Source organism: Strigops habroptila, chromosome 6 (genome assembly GCF_004027225.2).
Source record: "Strigops habroptila isolate Jane chromosome 6, bStrHab1.2.pri, whole genome shotgun sequence".
NCBI classification, from domain to species: domain Eukaryota; kingdom Metazoa; phylum Chordata; class Aves; order Psittaciformes; family Psittacidae; genus Strigops; species Strigops habroptila.
In genome coordinates this window covers 33,674,401-33,692,568 of record NC_044282.2, presented here as the reverse complement: position 1 = coordinate 33,692,568, position 18,168 = coordinate 33,674,401, and the positions used below count along the sequence as shown (strand labels likewise).

General features: G+C 37.1%; 1 long non-coding RNA gene across 1 annotated transcript in view; it reads right to left on the bottom strand.

The window, feature by feature from the left end:
- Positions 1–270: 270 nt before the first annotated feature.
- The window catches only part of LOC115609386, a 54,648-nt gene continuing 36,750 nt past the window's right edge, over positions 271–18,168 (bottom strand). The window contains exons 2-6 of the long non-coding RNA XR_003991845.2: positions 3,582–5,257; positions 2,937–3,010; positions 1,056–1,157; positions 639–755; positions 271–520 (exon numbers count right to left, since the gene is read on the bottom strand). This is a non-coding gene — a long non-coding RNA (uncharacterized LOC115609386). The remainder of the gene's footprint in view (positions 521–638; positions 756–1,055; positions 1,158–2,936; positions 3,011–3,581; positions 5,258–18,168) is intronic.

The window sequence follows — 18,168 nt, the reverse complement described above, 5'->3', positions numbered from 1 at the left end:
AACTACTAGCTTCCTTCAAAATTCTACACTTTGGTTACACTTGCTATCCAGAGCTGCCACCAACTATTGTGTTTCTGTTGTCTGGTATCAACTCATGACCTATTATTTATAAACCCTTGCAACAGAAGAATTGTTTGGCACAAGTTCCTCACTGTAGAGTTATAATGCTCTATCAGTAGGGAAAGGATATAATTCTGGATATTTTCCCCTACAAATGAGCAGAATTTTAGCCAAGGAAATGTGTTTTTTTCTCCTTTAACCCTCTTCATAGCAAAGCTCAAGAGGAAAGTCCAGAAAGGACGCTATATGCTTGAGAATATGCCATCATATACTTTGTGAGCCCTGTAGTTGTTCCTGCCCTTTAGCCATTAAAACTTCAAACAGCAGCGTATCTAGATAGCCAGATCATGTTTATTACAGTACATAAATCCTGTGTGTCCAAACTACCTGATCATGAAATGCAGCCGTAATTTCTCTGGGGCTTCCTGAAACCTTCAGCAAGTCATCAAATTCAGCTTTCCTGGGCAGAAAATAAATAATTATAATAAAGTAAAAATAAAAATAAAATAAAAATAAAAAAAGGAAAAAGGAAAAAATAAAGACATGATGATTTAAACTCAAATGATATATTTACCTACATGATAAATGGGGATCTGTGCTTGAATCTAGTTGCAGGGAAGCTTCCAACTGTGTTGTGTAGTCGGCCAGGATATAACATGTATTCAGACAGGGTAATATTGATCTGTAGTCGTACACTGTGAATCCAGAAAATTGTGGTTTGCTTCCAGCATTCCAAACATAGAACTGCTTAGGAAAAATGCAACTTATATTCAGATGCTTAATTCAAGAGTCTAAAAATATTCTGAATAGAAACTATACCAAAATCAACAAACTGATTTACTGTTCTTCAGTTTCACAATATTGTCTCTGTGCACTCTATATACAGAATATAAAAAGAGCAGGAGATATATACAATAGAAATATTAAACTAAATTTATGCCAAAAATAAATACACAGTGCATAAACATCAGCCCCAATTTGACTGTTTTGCTCACCTAAGCAGAACAAAGCAGTGAGTAACACCTTTCAGGAACAGCATCTGTCGAGTAATACAGCACACAGCTATGCCCAGGGTCTAATCTGAAGGTCATCTTCACCTGATTTAAAACAAAAAATCCACACTTTTGCAGCTATTACTTTTGGGCCACCCTACAGTGGTGCGCACACTGTTCTTCAAAGTCCTTTTACGAATAGACATTTCTCTTTCCCCATTTGCTCTAATCAGAAGCAGAAGAAAAAGAAATAAAAGTTTATAGAAGGCTAGAAATGACAGACCAAGAAATTGCAGGATCACCATTCCTGGATTTACTGCATTTACTACTTTTGGTACATGGACAAATTCCATACACAGCAGGAGAGCCAGTAGACATCACTACCCCTGCATTTGGACATTTCTCATAGTGCTGAATTTGAGGTATGGCCAGCTGTTGGCATTTGATCTAAGGTGCTCTTATTACACAAGAGCAGTTACAGGCTTAAAAGTAAACTTTTTATTAACCCTAACATTCAGTATAGATGTAACTAGAGGCATACAGATGAGTATGGACTTGTATCAGGGAAGAAGTTTCTTCTTCAACAGCATAATCTTTTAAACAACCTACTCCTTTTTCCCCAACTTACTTCTAAATTTCCCACATAAATTTAGGTGGAACAAATTAGAATAAAGCTGAATTAGAGTTACAAATTCTGGAGGATGTGGGGCTCTTCACTTGTTCTGTGAGCAGAGCATGCCTTCAAGAGCAACAAAGAATTTCAGTTCCCTTTTCCAGTTGATGGAATCTGAAACCACATCTCACACTAGCTGTATGAATTCCCTAAACACCTACTGATTGCTCAATCATTGATCAGTGCAGGAAGATGAACCACAAGTTCCTACCTCTGTATTAATGTGCTCACAAGAAAACTATTTACCATTATGCAAATAGTTTCCTCAGACACTGAAGTAAAAATTGGTCTTTAAAAAATAACTAAACATTTTTGAGATAGATGGCAAATATTATCCTATAGACCAGCACTTAGAAAGTTCCCCTTAAGCCCAAAGTTACATTAGATAGTTAATTATTTCAGGATATGAAAAGGAAACAAGTTCTAACTTTTATCAAACACTTACCAAGCCTAAGGAAATTTCTTGTTCAGAACTGCTCACTGAAAGTTAACAGATACAAGAAGCAGTCCTGTTTTGTAGTTAAAAATACTAATATCAGCATTTCAAAAGGAAATATTAAAAATAATCATACTTGGTTTTGTTCTTAAAGAAGAGTTTAACATTTTATATTTGGATATCATCAGAAATAAGAGAATTCTTAGGGTTTTAAATATATATTCTGCTATAACATTCCATGTGTTCTAGGCTAATAGATGACAATGAAATAAATCAAAGTTTAAACAGTACTGGTTTGTGATTTCACTGTTGTGTGAAGAGCTGATGAAATTGAACTGGTGTGTATCATGTCATTTTGCCTGCACAATGTAATAACTGTTCTATGGAAAATAAGTTGAGAATCTCATTACTTGACCTAGATTTACAATAGAACTTGTAATGTGTTTGCTTTCAATAAATCTGACAGAGATTGGCCACCATCCTTGTTAACATTTTCATAGACATCCTCTTTTAATGGCACCTAATTACAAAACAGCCAGTGCATTATGCTACTAAGATCAAAATTCAGCCTAGAAATAGTAATAACTACCAGATTTAACTCATACATTTCTTTTATGGAAATCAGAAATAGCACTTCTCTATTCATATTAGAAAAGCTACTCAAAAAAGATCAGAAAAAATCTCTGAAAAAGTATAAAATCCATCTCATCTGTCTGTCCGAAGTATTCCTAAAGCACCTACTTCCATGATGTCAAAGTGTGAAGAGCTCCCTTACCTGTTTCCTAAGGAAATCATACTCTTCCTATTACTAGATGATACAGACTGTTGTGGTCTGCAAGTGAGCCACCCCTGGAACAGGCAAAAAAATGCAGATCATATATTACCTGAACTATAAGATGTTGAGTTCAATATTATATATATTCTGTAGATCAATATATTTTATTTAATTTTCCTCAAAATCCTTTTCCTCAATTTGTTTCACAGTATGAAGTTGGAATTGGAGCATACCCCCATTCCTCACTGTGGTCGTTATCTCTATTAAAGGGATTGGTGCACAAAGATCAAAGACATGAAATTGCCTTTAGAATTTAAGCTTTTTCCTAGCAAATCCTCAGTTTTATCAATACTTAGGATGCCAGACATAGACAAAATTCCAAATTGGTAAACCAGGTAATAGATGTTGTATCATAAATTTATTTTGACAAGTGTCCAGTAAAGCAGCGTTAAGAGCAAGTTAAATATATTTGAGGGTTTTACATAAAGTTGTTGAAATAACAGCATTTAAAATGCACTCTAAGAGCATATGTTTAAAATCCCTTATTGCACCACCCACCCTATCACTCCCCCCTCCTCAACAGGACAGTGGGAGAATATATGACGAAATGCTCACAGGTCAAGATAAGGACAGGAGATCACTTACCAATTACTGGCATGGGGAAAACAGACTGGACTTGGGAAAAAATAATTTCATTTATCGCCAATCAATCAAGAGAGTCAGTTGCAGTCAGTTGGTAATTCTTTGCTGCTCCTTCCTCTTCATCCTTTTGCCCTGGTCCATCATGGGTTCTCAACCAAAGGAGACAGTCCTTGACAAACTTCAATGTCAGTCCTTCCCACTGGGCTGCAGTTCTTCAGGAACTGCTCTGTTATGGATCCTTTCCCCAAGGTGCCATCCTTCAGGAAAAGACTGCTCCAGCGTGGGCCCTCCATAGGGTCACAGATCTTCCAGCAAACCTGCTCCTGTGTGGGCTTCTCTCCGTGGGCCACAATTCCTTCTAGGAGTTCCAGCATAGGCTCTTCACGGGTCACAGCTTCATCTAAGGGACATTTACCTGCTCCACAAGTGGCAGTCCAATCTACTTGGAGTGTAAGAGGGCTACAAAGTATTGCAGCAGACACATACACCTAATGTGGACTAAGCAGGCACAGAAACTGTCCAGAAACACCACCAGAAATACTGCTGACTATAGAAAAACATGGGTATTTTTGGTCAAGATTTTTTACACTGTAGAAATTTTGATATAAACCAGTAGAACCACAGGTCTGTAAGGCCCTGGATCTCTATTATGTCTACCTTGGATGTGTTAGACCTAATGTCAGCATAGGTCTACTCTGTGTTTGATCACTAAAACACTTTAAGAGTATTAGGCATAATTCCACAATTCATCTAATCTGTGCTGGAGTTTAATGTAAAGCCTGTTATGTTCAAAAATTCATCTTTTTCCAGTGCTGTGCACATTAGGATGACTAATTTTAAAGTTAGTACTTCCATCTAACATGCAGCATAAGTAAGAAAGTTGAAATATGAAAGTGCACAGATCATTTACAAAGGGTTTATACTGTAATATATTAAGTGGTAGGAAAAAGAGAAACTTTCTGACACTTCACACTTATTATGTTTGCAGGCATTACAAAGATTTCCTTTTTATTTTATTTTTACCCTTTACATTAAAGGTGAAAGACTAAAATCAACAAAATAATTTTGATAGCTAAATGAGCAGAAGTTACATGCTTAAGGGGTAATAGGTATTTAAATGTCTTGCAGATGAGATTATGTCACAAATGTAACAGAAAACAATTTCCCCAGTTCCCTGAAGATTAGAATTGATTTGAAAAAAACTCATAATTTCTGTTTCTTCTTTCAGATTATATATCTGCACACTGAGAGTGGTATTAGGTATCTCTAGACAGTCCCATTGTCCTTAGCTCTCATTTTCATTTCCCACCTTCTCCATGAATTAAACAGATAAAATAACTCATAAAAGAACAAAATACTGTGGAGTTATACTGCTTCTAATGCTTTTAACAGTTGCTCCCTGACACTTGCCACTTTGCTGTGCCAGCCAATATGCTAGGTGCTCCTGGAGCTGCCTGCTCTCTGCAGGGCTTGAACTGTTTCAGAATTGTATGTCACACATAGGACTCTCACAAGTTACTGATGAAAAAGGTAGGGTTCTCAAACAGAGTTTTCCCTTTCTTTCAAAAGTACAACAGCAAACTGAGGACTCTTTTATAGCTGAAGCACCTTCATGAGAGGGCTGTAATGTTGGGTTAGTTCTCCAGCACTCACAGTATGAAAAGGTGTTCTTGAAAGTTCTAGCAAAAAAAAGAAAGTGATTAATGCAGAAATGTTCTTGTTTCCATTTTTCATAGTTTTCCCAGGATTCTTTTTTTTTTTCTTTTTTTTAGTTTAGTTTGCATTTATCTAAAGAGAATTTAAATTAGCTTATTTTTCATGCAGGTAGTCTTCAGTAGAAAAATGTTGATCATGACAATTTTGAAAATATCTTGTTTGTAAGTAAGTTAACACTGGAATTCCTTGGTCTATTTAAACTTGTCACCTTCAATTGTTCATAGTGACAGATTTCCTAATGCTCACTAGGCACTCACGCATTTTATGTTTGTTGGAGTGTGCATCTTGTAATGTTCACAGCTTCACCGATTCAATCATTCCTATTTTTGCTACTGATTCAGAAAGACTTCACAGTATGGGGGAAAATGAGGGGAGTGAATTGGTGATGTTGATTTCATCTAAGCATTCTTTCAGGATTCATAAATATACAGAAAGCTTAATCTCACTATTTTCCTGAAAGTGATTTAATTTTCATCATTCCCTTGTCTTTTATCAGATTTTCTTTTATTATTACAGAGCACTGAGTCTTAAAAAAGAGTGAAAAGAATACAACAACCTCTAAGCTCTAGATAAGCAACTGTTCAAGCTGTTCAACTTTGTCTAAATAGTTCCACACCCATTTTTTGCAGCGATTTCAAAGACAAGGGCATTATCAGCCTTTGCCCCTGCCCCTTCAGTGAACACATACTCCCTCCTATGAAATGAAACAATTTCATCCAGTAAACACATGAGTTTCAAAACAGCGTGAGAAATAAGACACCACCGAGAGTGACTTGTTCAAATTTCTAGTCCAGAGTTTTTCAGTTTGTTTACCTGCATAAATTTCCCAAAAGACATGTGGACCCCTTCAGAAATCTCACGTCTATACAGATCTACAGCATATGTGGACTTGGCTCTTTATTTGCTGTTTTGCAAACCACAGCGGTCTACAGAGCAAAGGCTGAAAATCACTGTTCTGGACTAAATCAGGCATAGCAGAGATGCAAATATGCATTTCCCCATTTACACAGCAGTGTCTTCCTCATCAAATGTTCATGAAGGAGATTGTGCATGAGGACAAGATTGTGAATCAAATACTCAATGGGCAGGGAGGAAAATGTTGCTTATGCAGCAACCATGAGAGAAGCGAAACATCCTTAGTTTTATTTTCCTAAGAAACAACGAAAGGTTGTAACTTCATATGATTCAAAATGGGAAAATATTTATATCTTTATAACAAATGGATAGAAACCTGTCTGTCAGAACTTTTTATGATCTTGTCACATAATTTGATCTGGTGAGGGCTTAGAAATTCAGAGACCTTCAAAGACAGTCATGGACCAGACAGATTGCAGTCACAGTATAACTTTAATTATCCATGGAATTTCTTTGGACTCTCTTCCATTTTTAACTATTTATTATTCTACTTATAGTATTTGGTTTTGGGGAAAAAGAGAGACAAATGCAGATTAGGAACTGCATCTAAAAGTGATAGTGACTTCCAAAACCAATGCAATTAAATAAAGACGTGTAAGCCTCACCAGGATATTTTATCAATGCAGTGTTCAGGTTCTGACCTTAAACTCAAATAAATTGAAGCTTTTTCACTTAAGATGTTTATACTTCTCATTCTTTCAGCTGAAAACACCCATTATGATCTATCTTTTTTATTTACATTACCACACAAATATATAGACATATGGGCCATATCCCGGAATGCAGATTGAAGGAAAACATTTTGACTCTATTAACAAGAATCCTAAAGGAGACTGTGGTGACAGCTGTTGGTGTATTACCTATTCTGAGGGCTCTCTGTAAAATCTTTGGTTTTCGCCATTGCACATAGAGGTCCTTTCAGAATTCAGGTGAAATATAAGGTTATGGAGCTGTCGAAGACGCACTCAGAATCATGGAAAGCATTTTTTTATCTAAGTGACTAATATGCGAGTAAGTTTTTTTCATGCACACAAACTCCACTAACACACCTTTTACCTAATTGCACAAAACTCAGTAGAAATAAATCTGATCAAACACTCCCATATCTCAAAACCCCCAACATGCTCACAGTACCAGAACAATAAGAATAAATCAACAAAAAGGTAACAAATAATGCTACCAAATGTACCATAGAATGTCAAATGTATCATGCACAAGGCAGTGTAAATACACATAATAAATTAATAGTTGTAAAATTAAGAGATTATGTTCTCCTGTTTAAGAAGGTTTAACTGAAATACATCTTAAATAAAACTATGGTGTTTTAAAAACCTTGTTATTTACAGAAAACTCAAACAATATATTTTCTTCCCCATATTCTTTTAGTGCATAAACCGTTAGGAGAGTTACATGTAAAACAACCTTTAAGGGAGCAGGACTTAGCCAAGGAGTTAATGAAAAAGAGCCAAGTGGCTAGCAAACAGGAGAGCAGTAAAAAGGAAAGATTCATCAGGGATCTTACCTAATAAAGATGAAGAAGACCTTGGAGTATCTTGAGTAGCTGTTATTTGAAGCTTTCAAGGACAGGTTAGTAAGTGTCAGCATTTGTCAACAATGACTGAGGTACAAATGATTCTGCTTTATATATGAAGTTTGTATTAGGTTTTCTCCCACAGCCCTTTCCAGACCTCTTTTTCTAAGAATCCACAGAGTTAAATTGGAAATTAGAGTCTTCATGTCATAACAAATGCTGAACAATGTTACTCTTTTTGTGTCTGTTACTCCATTGAACAACGTATTACAGCACTTGAGTGCCTGATTTCTCACCCAGGCAGGTGAGGCCTCAAGAGAAAAGAATGTCAGGAAAACAGTCATGGTTCTGTGATCCCACACCACCACCAGTGAACAAGATAGGACTGGACTGAATTTCTAGATTCAGGTTATGTGTTGACCTTGGGATAGTGTACAAAGATAGAGTGACAGGTCAGGAAGTCCCTCCTCTATGGTGGCCCTTGGACAAGGTAGTGCCCCTACACTCTCTGTTCCTGGCAGGAGGGAAAGAGGTAGGAGAAGAAATGAGCAACGCTATCCTCTATTTGTATCTTTTATATGAATGAATATAAACTCTTTCTATTTCCCCATGTTTATTTTAATTTATATTTACTTTAGAAGTACTCCCCCATTTCCAACCCCATTTTCCTCAGGTATTTGAATATTTATGGATCTATATATATAAGAATATATGGAGACTGAGCATTCCTTTATACAAAAGCAGTGGTAGGATTGACAGAATATTTGTACCTTTCAGTGACTGATGCTGAGAATTGCAAATATAATTTTCCCAGAGGGGGTACGTGACTCCTGAAAAACCTGCTAGTTTTATACTTCACATTTGAGGAAAAAAATACTAAATAAATAAAGAAATAAAACCAAGATGCAGCGAGGAAAGCACTAGGTACTTTGTGAGACTGAGTTAGTACTTGCCCTTTCTCAGGCACTTTTCCTGCTGCCGTTTGAGAAGCAGAGACTGCACTGCCTAACGAGTCACAGTGTACACAGTTATAACGATCACCGTCAGTGTAAGGTTTTTAAGATGACAGCCTCACACATCCTTTCATGTCATCCTTGTTAGTAATAATCCAGCAGTACAGCACTGCATGGTACAGCTATGTGTGTGGCAACAAAACTATGATTTTATTTCTTTTTTCCTTTGTGTCGCACCTTTCAATATCTACAACTTCCCTGCATCTTCCAGTTCTCTACAGTGCTATCTAAGCACCATGTAAAGAGTTCAGCTGTCATTTCATTCTCAGAGTTGCTGCTGCCAGAAATTAAAGAACACAAATCGTGCTCACTCTTGAGCTGCTAATTTAGTGCTAGTACAATGATAACGACAGGGTAAGTTCCCCTGTAGTTAGGACTCAGGAATTTTTGCCCTGTGCTATGAAAACTCTGCTTTTTTCCAGGGAGGGCCACCACTTAAGCTTTTGCTAATAACAGTGCTGAAAATTTGGCACAAGATTTGTTCATGCAGAAATTATTTCACAGAGACCTCACTTTTGTGTTTCATTATCACTATTTTCCTTAATTCAAAAATAAGTCATTCTAGACTGAATGTAAATGTTTTACTCTTTGACTATGGAAACAATGAGATGACAAACCAGGACTAATCACATTTTCAGTAACAATAACTGAAGAGGTTTACTCAGCATGCATACATTTTAAAAGACAGTTTCGTAACTGCATTTTACTAGAGGGCAGTAAAACCTTCTGCTTCACTGAGCAGATCCTGTGTCCAAATCTTCATTTACATCCCTGTGTGGGCTGTAACACTGCAAACTTGGATTTGAGTGCACTTTCCTCCCACTTTCATCTCTCAGCCATTAAAGTTTATCTGAAGAATAGATAGATCTACATTAAGCTAGAAGCAGTATTGCTACTTGTGGGCATCTTCTGTTTTGTTGCAGTCTTAGCTAACCTATGTATGTGAATGCATTTTTTTTTTTCTCTTACTTTTCATGGATTGTTTGGAGATTTTTGTTTTTGTTGTTGTTTTTGTTCTAAGGATCTTTGTGCTGTAAAAGATCATCTTATGAAATGCACTTTTTTTCTGAAAGCAAAAATATCTATGAGCCTGCTTTAAATATAATACATTAAGGAAAGGCAGCTGTTGTCTTTTCCTGCACTATAAGATGCAGTTAAAGAAATAAGGGAGTCTTTTTTTACAAAGATAGCTTACTGCCATTTTCATCTTGCTTCTAAAATGTTGGGCAGTTTTATTCAAATACAGATTTTCTGATTAAGTGACTTGTAATATTCTCCCCCCATAGAATCATAGAATAGTTCGGGTTGGAAGGGACCTTCAAAGACATTCTCAGTTATGCATGATAATCTTCTATTGTTAAGCTATTTTTCCCATTATGCAATATCCAGCATTGCATTTGCAATGTAACTGTATTCATTAGCAGAAAAAAAACCAACCCACAGTTGTATTAGCGAGAAAGATATATTTTGGAAGCATTTGGTTACTTGGCAACAGCTTCAGGTATTAAAACTTCTTTCACTAACACTCAGAAAAAAGGATGCTGCTTACTACAGTACATTAGATCAGCATGCTTTGTGTAAGGGATTTTAACAGTCAAGAGATGTGACTGTGTTTAAGATTCCTTTTTCCAGTCACTAGTTCATTGTCAGCAGCAGCTACAGAGCAGCTTTATGTGCATTCAGAGACAGCCAGGAAATTAGTTCTGCATGACTGACTCAGCACTGTAGGACTGAGAACAACTCTCACCCATTTCCTTAAACAATTGTTTATTTCTTGGTGTGATAACAATGTTAAATATCACAGTTCTGGAGGAAAAAACTCAGAGACTGCATTTGCATTCAAGGTAAAAAGGTAATAGCACTAGCAAAGTGAATTCCTAGCTCATTTCTGGCATTACAAGGGCTAGGGTTTTTTTTTTAATTATTATTGAAATTTCAGAATAATTCCTGATAGCTTGTTCAGTGTTTTCTTTGACACTAAATGGAACTGAGAAGCAAAATGTCAGCAAATCGAAATCAAGTGAAATTAATAGAGCATTTTTAAAGTGAGAAATCCTACATGAAATAAAATTCTTGAATCAAAAAGAAGGTTTTTTAGGCTTTTTATGACAGGAAAACGAGTCAGATCTTTTTAAGGCCTGTACCGATTGAGAATTAAGATGATTCATGGCAAAAGCAAAGACTTAGAGGTCAGAAGAGAGATACTCAATAGATTCTTTTTGTGTTACCTTTTGCTCAAGATGCTTGGGATTCGCAAATGCTGGCATTTAGCCACCTGCCCCAAGGTAAGCACTGAAAGTCCTAGGCAGGAGTTTGGCAACTTTGAACAGGTCCTGGGAAGGCAGTTTGCTGCCCTCCAAACGCGACGTGAAATAAAATGGTCTCTAAGAAAGCACTGAGAACAGGGTGCCTCCAGTACCTCATTTCTCTACCCAAATGAACTATGAAGGCACACGAAGCACTCAGCATTCGTAACATCGAAACCTCCCCTAAAAATATGAACTATATCCCTGATCCTTGAGCACTGTCAGGGCTCACTCATTTCTTTCAAAATCCATCCAGAAGAAACCTTTTGTTTTCCTCTATCAAGATAGTGGTTACAGTAACCATTCAGGAAGGTGCAAAGGTGCAACTCTTCAGGTTGGGAAATCTTAAAGGAAAAAATAAGGTGCATGCAAAGCTTATGAAATACCAGAACTAAGCAGCAACTGAGTGGTTTCTCAGCCACACCACTTTTGTTTTAGGTAATACATTTTCTATAAGGCCTGCTGAAAAGGCCTGAACCCTTTTATTCTTCTTCCTTTCTAGCTATGAAGTTAAACTGAAAATATGGTCTGTTAGTGTTTTGTATTGCTCTTTTTAAACAGAGAGTTCTTTCTATTATGAGCTTCCATAATGCATTAGTGGATAGTGCTGAAGGACCCTTAAAAGCACTGTGTTTTCTAGTAAAGCTCACTATTACTAATATAGTTTGGCTCCAGACACATACAGAATATTTTTCAGTTTGTTTCTTAGCTAAAGCAAGAAGTCTGCTCTTATTTATGGATTTATCTATTAAGTTGGGTACATGGGTTTCCTGTAGCAACGTGCACCGTTTGTTATTAGAGAATGAAAGAATATTGCTTGCTGTTGTGATAATTCTGCATTTTCTTTGATGTCTGATAAGAGATTTTTTTTTCCTATTAACCTCTGGGACAGTAAAACAATTTCATGCTGTCAGTAAAATAGTGACAAGATTTGGCTTGGAGTTTCCTTTTTTCTACCCTCTTTCAAAAAAATAAAAGCAAAATAAAATAAATCTCTGATCCATAAATACAAATTTCATGAAAAATAGAGGACATTCCATACTGGCTATATGCAGGGAAGAAAGATAATGATGCTAGAGTTTGGTTTTTTTAAGACAGTTTACTAATATGAGTAGCTGAGTAACTTTAGTTTTCAATCTTGAATGAGTCAGTAAGGAATTTTCAAGTGGTGGAATACAAGTGATAAGTGAAGGATAAAGAAATTTTAGTGCAAAAAACATGTGTTATGTGGCAGGAGTGAAGCTATCAGTTTTAAATTTATATCATTCTGTCCAGTCCAAAATGTCTCCTCTGAAATGCATCTGTACCATGCCTTCCTTTAGCAAGGAAGACATGTCATTACAAGCAATGTGACCACCATCACAGTTATTGCAGGAAAATGTACCTATCCAGCAAAATGTCAATAAAAAGCCAGATGGAGAAATAAAAGCTTTTTCAGATCATCATACTAAACCTGTATGCCATGCATGGTTCACTAAGATCATGCATGCTATATAATTCCCCTGACAGTGACACATCCTTTAGAAACTTTAAAATAGGCAACCCTGGGAAAAAAACCACTTGATTGTACACACAGTAATGGATACCTCTCAAAGTCCTTATTGCAATTTTGAAGAGAAATACAAGAATGTTATGAGTTTTATCACCAATTAGTAAGATACCACATTCGAATAAATTAAATTCTTAACTAAGTATCCCAATGTAATAAGAAATTAATAAAATGAATCAGCAATGTGTGCTGAAGGAAGGAAGGTCAACAACATCTTGGGCTGCATTAAGAAGAACATTGCCAGCAGGTTGAGGGAGGTGAACTTCTGCTCAGCAACAGCACCTCTCATCTGGAGCACTGAGTCCAGTTCTGGACTCCCCAGTAAAACAGAGATATGGACATAATAGAGCTAATCTAGTGAAGAGCCATGGAGATAATTAAGGACTGGAACACCTCATGTGTGAGGGGAAGCTAAAAGCTCTGGGACTGTTCAGCCTGGAGAAGAGAAGGCTCAGGGGGGGATTTTATCAGTGCTTATAAATAACTGATGGGAAGGAGTGAAGATGAGGGAAACAGACTCGTCTCTGTGGTACCCAGTGACAGGACAAAGGGCACTGGGCACAAACTGAAATACAAGAAATTCCACTGAAATTTTTCGTCTTTTTTTTTTTTTTAAAGGAATTCTGTGATAGGTTTTCCAGAGGGGCTGTGAAGTCTCCATCCTTGGAGATATTCAGAACACAACTGGACGTTCTGCTGTAGCTCACCCTAGCTGTGAGTGGAGTGGATAGACTAGATTATCTCTAGAGATGCTGCCCAGCCCATTGCAGATAGACCTTTTAGTCAGGCCTGTAGCAATAGGGAAAGGGGTAATTGTTTTAAGCCAAGAGAGGGCAGATTTAGACTAGATATAAGTACAGATACAAGTTTTTTGTGATCAGGGTGGTGGAACAGGTTGCCCAGAGAGATTGTAGATGCCCCATCCTTGGAAACATTCAAAGTCAGGTTGGATGTGGTTCTGAGAAACCTGTTCTGGTTGGAGATGTCTCTGCTCATTGCAGGGGGGTTGGACTAGATGACCTTTAAAGGTCTCTTTCTTACAATCCAAATCATTCTATAATTCTATGTTTCTTTGAAAATGGAGCCTCAGCTTAGGGTTGTATTTAGAAATCATCAATCGGTTTAAAAGTTATTTATTGATTCAAGAATACATGCAAATCATTTAACACATGACTGATTTCTATGTAGTACTAATTGTACTAACCTAAGGAGTCATTCTCTGATACAGGATTTGACCCTGAAAATCTGCAATTTATTGGCTGACTGATATTTAAACCTTTGTCTTCCTGCTTTAATTTAGACACAGAATGATCACACTTATTAGTTTTACCTAGTTCTGAGCTGGTGTTGCACACACCCTTTTACAATTCAGGGTGATCTGAGGTCGCGTTTGTATATGCCATTACACGAAAGTATAGTCATTCATAGTTTTAAAAGTGTTACTAAAAAATGAGCACTTATTTTGCAGTGCGTTGGGAGGTCAAGCTACCGCTTCCTATTCAGACCTAGGAAATTCTCTAAGGGCATACAGAATTAAACCACAGATAGAGGCCAGCATCCCCTTAGGATGTTTCGTCTAGAGAGGGTGAGCAAGAAAAGCCTTTCAGAGAGCAAGAAGAAAAGCAAAGAGTTGTACAATGTAACAAAATACCAGATTTATATATGCATTCAGTTGTGTAGTTAGGGGTTATATAGGGCAGTGGCGTGAATCAAAGCCTCAGTCCAGACCTTGGTTCAATATGTAGGTATAAGAGCCCAGCCATTCACACAGTAGTATGACAATTTATGGGCAGTTGATTAACACTCAGGCCACATATTTCTAGGGGGTGCAGCAGTGTGATTGATATAAAATGGTCCAAATCCCACACTTACTAGCTATCGCAAGAGCAACTTCTGTGGGAACAGTTAATCAAACAACAGCAGCAGACCAAATGGGAGGTAATTGGCTTTGTAGGAACTCAGAGTGTGGTCCAGATGAGAAGCTGAATGAATTCAAACCCAGAAAAAAAACAAGCAACTTGACTACACCACAAATAATGGTAGACAATGATCCAGAAATGTTTTATAAACATAAAATGCTTTAGGTTGCAAGGGCTTTCTGTAAGTAGTTTGGTCTATATGCTTCTTAAAGCAGGATCAACGGCACAGTTAGGTCAGGCTGTTCCAGGCCATGTCCACTTAAGTTCTGAGGATCTCCAAGGCTGGAGTTCCCACAGCCTCTCTGGGCAGCCTGCTCTAGTGCTTAATCACCCTCATTGTGACTTTTTTATCTTTTTTTAACTTTATGTATCCATCTGGGAGGTCTCGCTGCAGTTTGCGTCTATTGCCTCTAGTTCTTTCACTATGCATAGCTGACAGAAGTCTGGTTCTGTCTTTTCTATAAATGCCTTTAACTTTCACTAGACTGCAGTTAGATTTCCTTGATCTTCACTTCTCCAACCTGAATAACTCCTATTCTACCATCTTCATCTCCTGCATCATATGATCCAGCCCCTAATCATCTTGGTAGTTAATTGTTGGACTTTCTGAAGCTTGTCAATCTCTCTGTTGTACAGGAGAAGGTGATACTGGGCATAGTATCCTATATATGACCTCAAAGTATCAAAGAGAAAGAAACGATTGACTTGCTGACTAACCTGCTACTAACAAAGTATGTAGTTAACTTTCATTGCTGCAAGAGGATTTTGTCCACCAGGGCTGTGCAATCCTTTTCTGCAGTGCATCTTCCTAGCTGGTAGGCTGTAATGTTCCATGACTTTATTCCATCTCAGGTAGAAGGACATTTTATTTGTCTTTGATGAATTCTTGAGTTTCTGTTGGTGTCTATCTCCAGCTTGTCAAGGTCTTTCTGAATGGCAACTCTGCCATTCAGTGTATTAAGCAGTCCTCCCAGTCTGAGGTCTCACATTGACTTAATGAAGAAATATTCTGTCCCTTAACCAGGCTGCTGATTAAGATGTTAAATAGCATCAGCTTCAGTATCACCCAAGGAACACGGCTCATAACTGGTTGCCAGTTAGTTTTTGAACCATTAATGGTCCAGCCACCTTTTTTCCTGTTTGCAGTTTACTCATCCAGTCCATATCTCCTCAACTTGGATATAAAGATGTCACAGGAGACAATGTCAAAAGCTTAGACACTTCTAAAATAAATGTTCTTCACTGCTCTTCCTAGTGCCATCCATCTTCTCAGAGAAGGTATTACCATTGGTATGGCAGAGTTTGCCATTATTAGACTTATGCTAGTTCCAAATCACCTTCTTGGCCTTGATGTGTCTTGAACTAGGTTCTAGTAGGATTTCCTCCATAATCTTCCAGGAACTGGAGTGATGCTTACTGTCCTGTTGTTCCCTACACCCTTCTTTTTGTTCTTTTGAAGATGCCTTTTTTCTATTGAGCAGGAAAAATCTACTAGTCACCAGGACCTTTCAAATAGCACAAAGGAATGCCTCAGAATTACATTGGCCATCTCCTTCAGCACCTTCAGATGCATCCCATTTGGTTGCATGGATTTGTGCATATTAACTGGTTTAAAGACCACCTACCTCAACTCATTCTCTACTATGGATAGTACCTTTCTCCCCCATGCTTCAACTACAGAAGATCTAGGACTTCTAGAAGTCCTAGAAGCTGAAGATCTTCTACAGAAGAACCAGGAGGTCTGGGAGTGGTCTTTACCAGAAAAGGTGAAGCAAAGAAGGTAGCAAATATTTCAATCTTTCAATCTTTTCTGTGTTCTTCGTCAGTCACGGGGCTGACCATTCCAACCAGCAGGCCTAATTTTTTCTTTGGCCCACCTTTTGTTTCTGATGTCTCTTTAGCAGCTCTTTTTATTCTCTTTCCTATCTTATTCTCCTTCCTATCTGTCTCCATTTTCAACTCCATCTGAATTTTCATCTTTCTAATTCCATTTCATCATGTCAGAGCATGATTTTATATCTCTCCCTGTCATCCCATCTATACTTCCATTTTCCATACATACTTCAACTTCCTACATGTATAGGCAAGTATATCCTGTGGGTGATGATCACCTTCTTTCAGACTAGCCATAGGATAACAAGATCTCAGATTATAGATCTTCTTTATAGTAGTCATGAGAAGCATGATGTCTTATTTATGTCTTTATTTGTGAGTCTAGGTTTGTTTTTTTAACAGTAACTCTCTAAAGAACTTCTGAACAAATGGAACAGAACTTGCAATTCTCTCTCAAAGCATGTTTAAATCTAGGCTGAAGGATGAAACTTTACCTGCAGTCACTGTAAAATTAAAAGAACAATCAGATCTTTCCTCTGGCAATTCTGACATAATATCCTTTTTAACTCTGTAACAGATGTGCGTTACACATATCATGAAAGAAAAGAAACAAACTTTCCAAGGTAAAGTTTCATTTTCCTTCATCCTTACTGAAAAACAGCTGGAATTCTGATGATGTACACTTCTTTAGTTTCCTATACACTCTCATTATGGTTAATGACCCAGCCACTGCAATTTTTAACTTTATCTATACTCTGCACATATCAATTTTTCCATTTTTCCAGCATTTTCTGAAGCATTTTTGTCTCCTTTACTTGCAAATGAGTCCTTATCTGGTCACACAAAGACCACTTCTCAAGAACAGTCCTGTCTAGTTCCATTACAATAAAAATTATTTAGGTTAAAGAAATTAGGATATTTCAAAACAAGTAAATTGAAGCTTATATGTACAGAACTTAATTTAAATAACCTTTTTTTTCACATCATTAATTTCACCTTGATACATTGTCAGAAAGCAATGATTCAAAGGGTATAGAACATAATCATGAGATGCATACTGAAATAGATATGCTGGCCCACACATAAGGTAGAGAAACATTCTGGTTCATGAAGTTTCCTACTTACTGATTTCTGAACAAACACAACCATTTGATTCTATGGAACAAAGTTTTTCTGATTCCCTTCCAGCTCCTTTGAGACAATTTATAGCTGCAGGCTGTGCTGAAGGGAAAATTCAGTGAACTGTCCAAATTCATAATTGAAACTGCATAACCACAGCATTTTGTACAGGGTCATGACAGTGGTGAGATATTTTACCACTTGGATTTTAAGTGCTTCACTGGCTTAGATTTTATAGAATGCAAATGTAGAAAAAAAAATAGTAAAAAGAAGGAGTTACAATTACTGTGACAGGAAGTTCAATGTTTCGACAGTGATCCAGAGGTGGCAAATTAGATGAACATATAAGCAAAATGAAGAAGCTTTGGAATTAAATATCAGAAAGCTGATCTGGAAGCAATAGAGAGGTCAAGATCAAGAAAAGTCCTAATGGGATTAGTCTCATACCCAGAAAGACTTCATTCTGAAGGACCAAATAGGAATGTTAGATGCAGTCAAACAATGAAAATTAATGAGGTACATTCTTGTAAAAATGGAAGAAGCGACTAATGGTAATTGAGTGTAATGATGTTAGACTTCCATACACACTGGCTGTTTTCCATCATAAAACAACCGACACTGAAATAAACAAATGAAGGTGTTTTACAGTAGGAAGCATTGTGGGGTAGTGCAGATGAGCAAAACTGTAA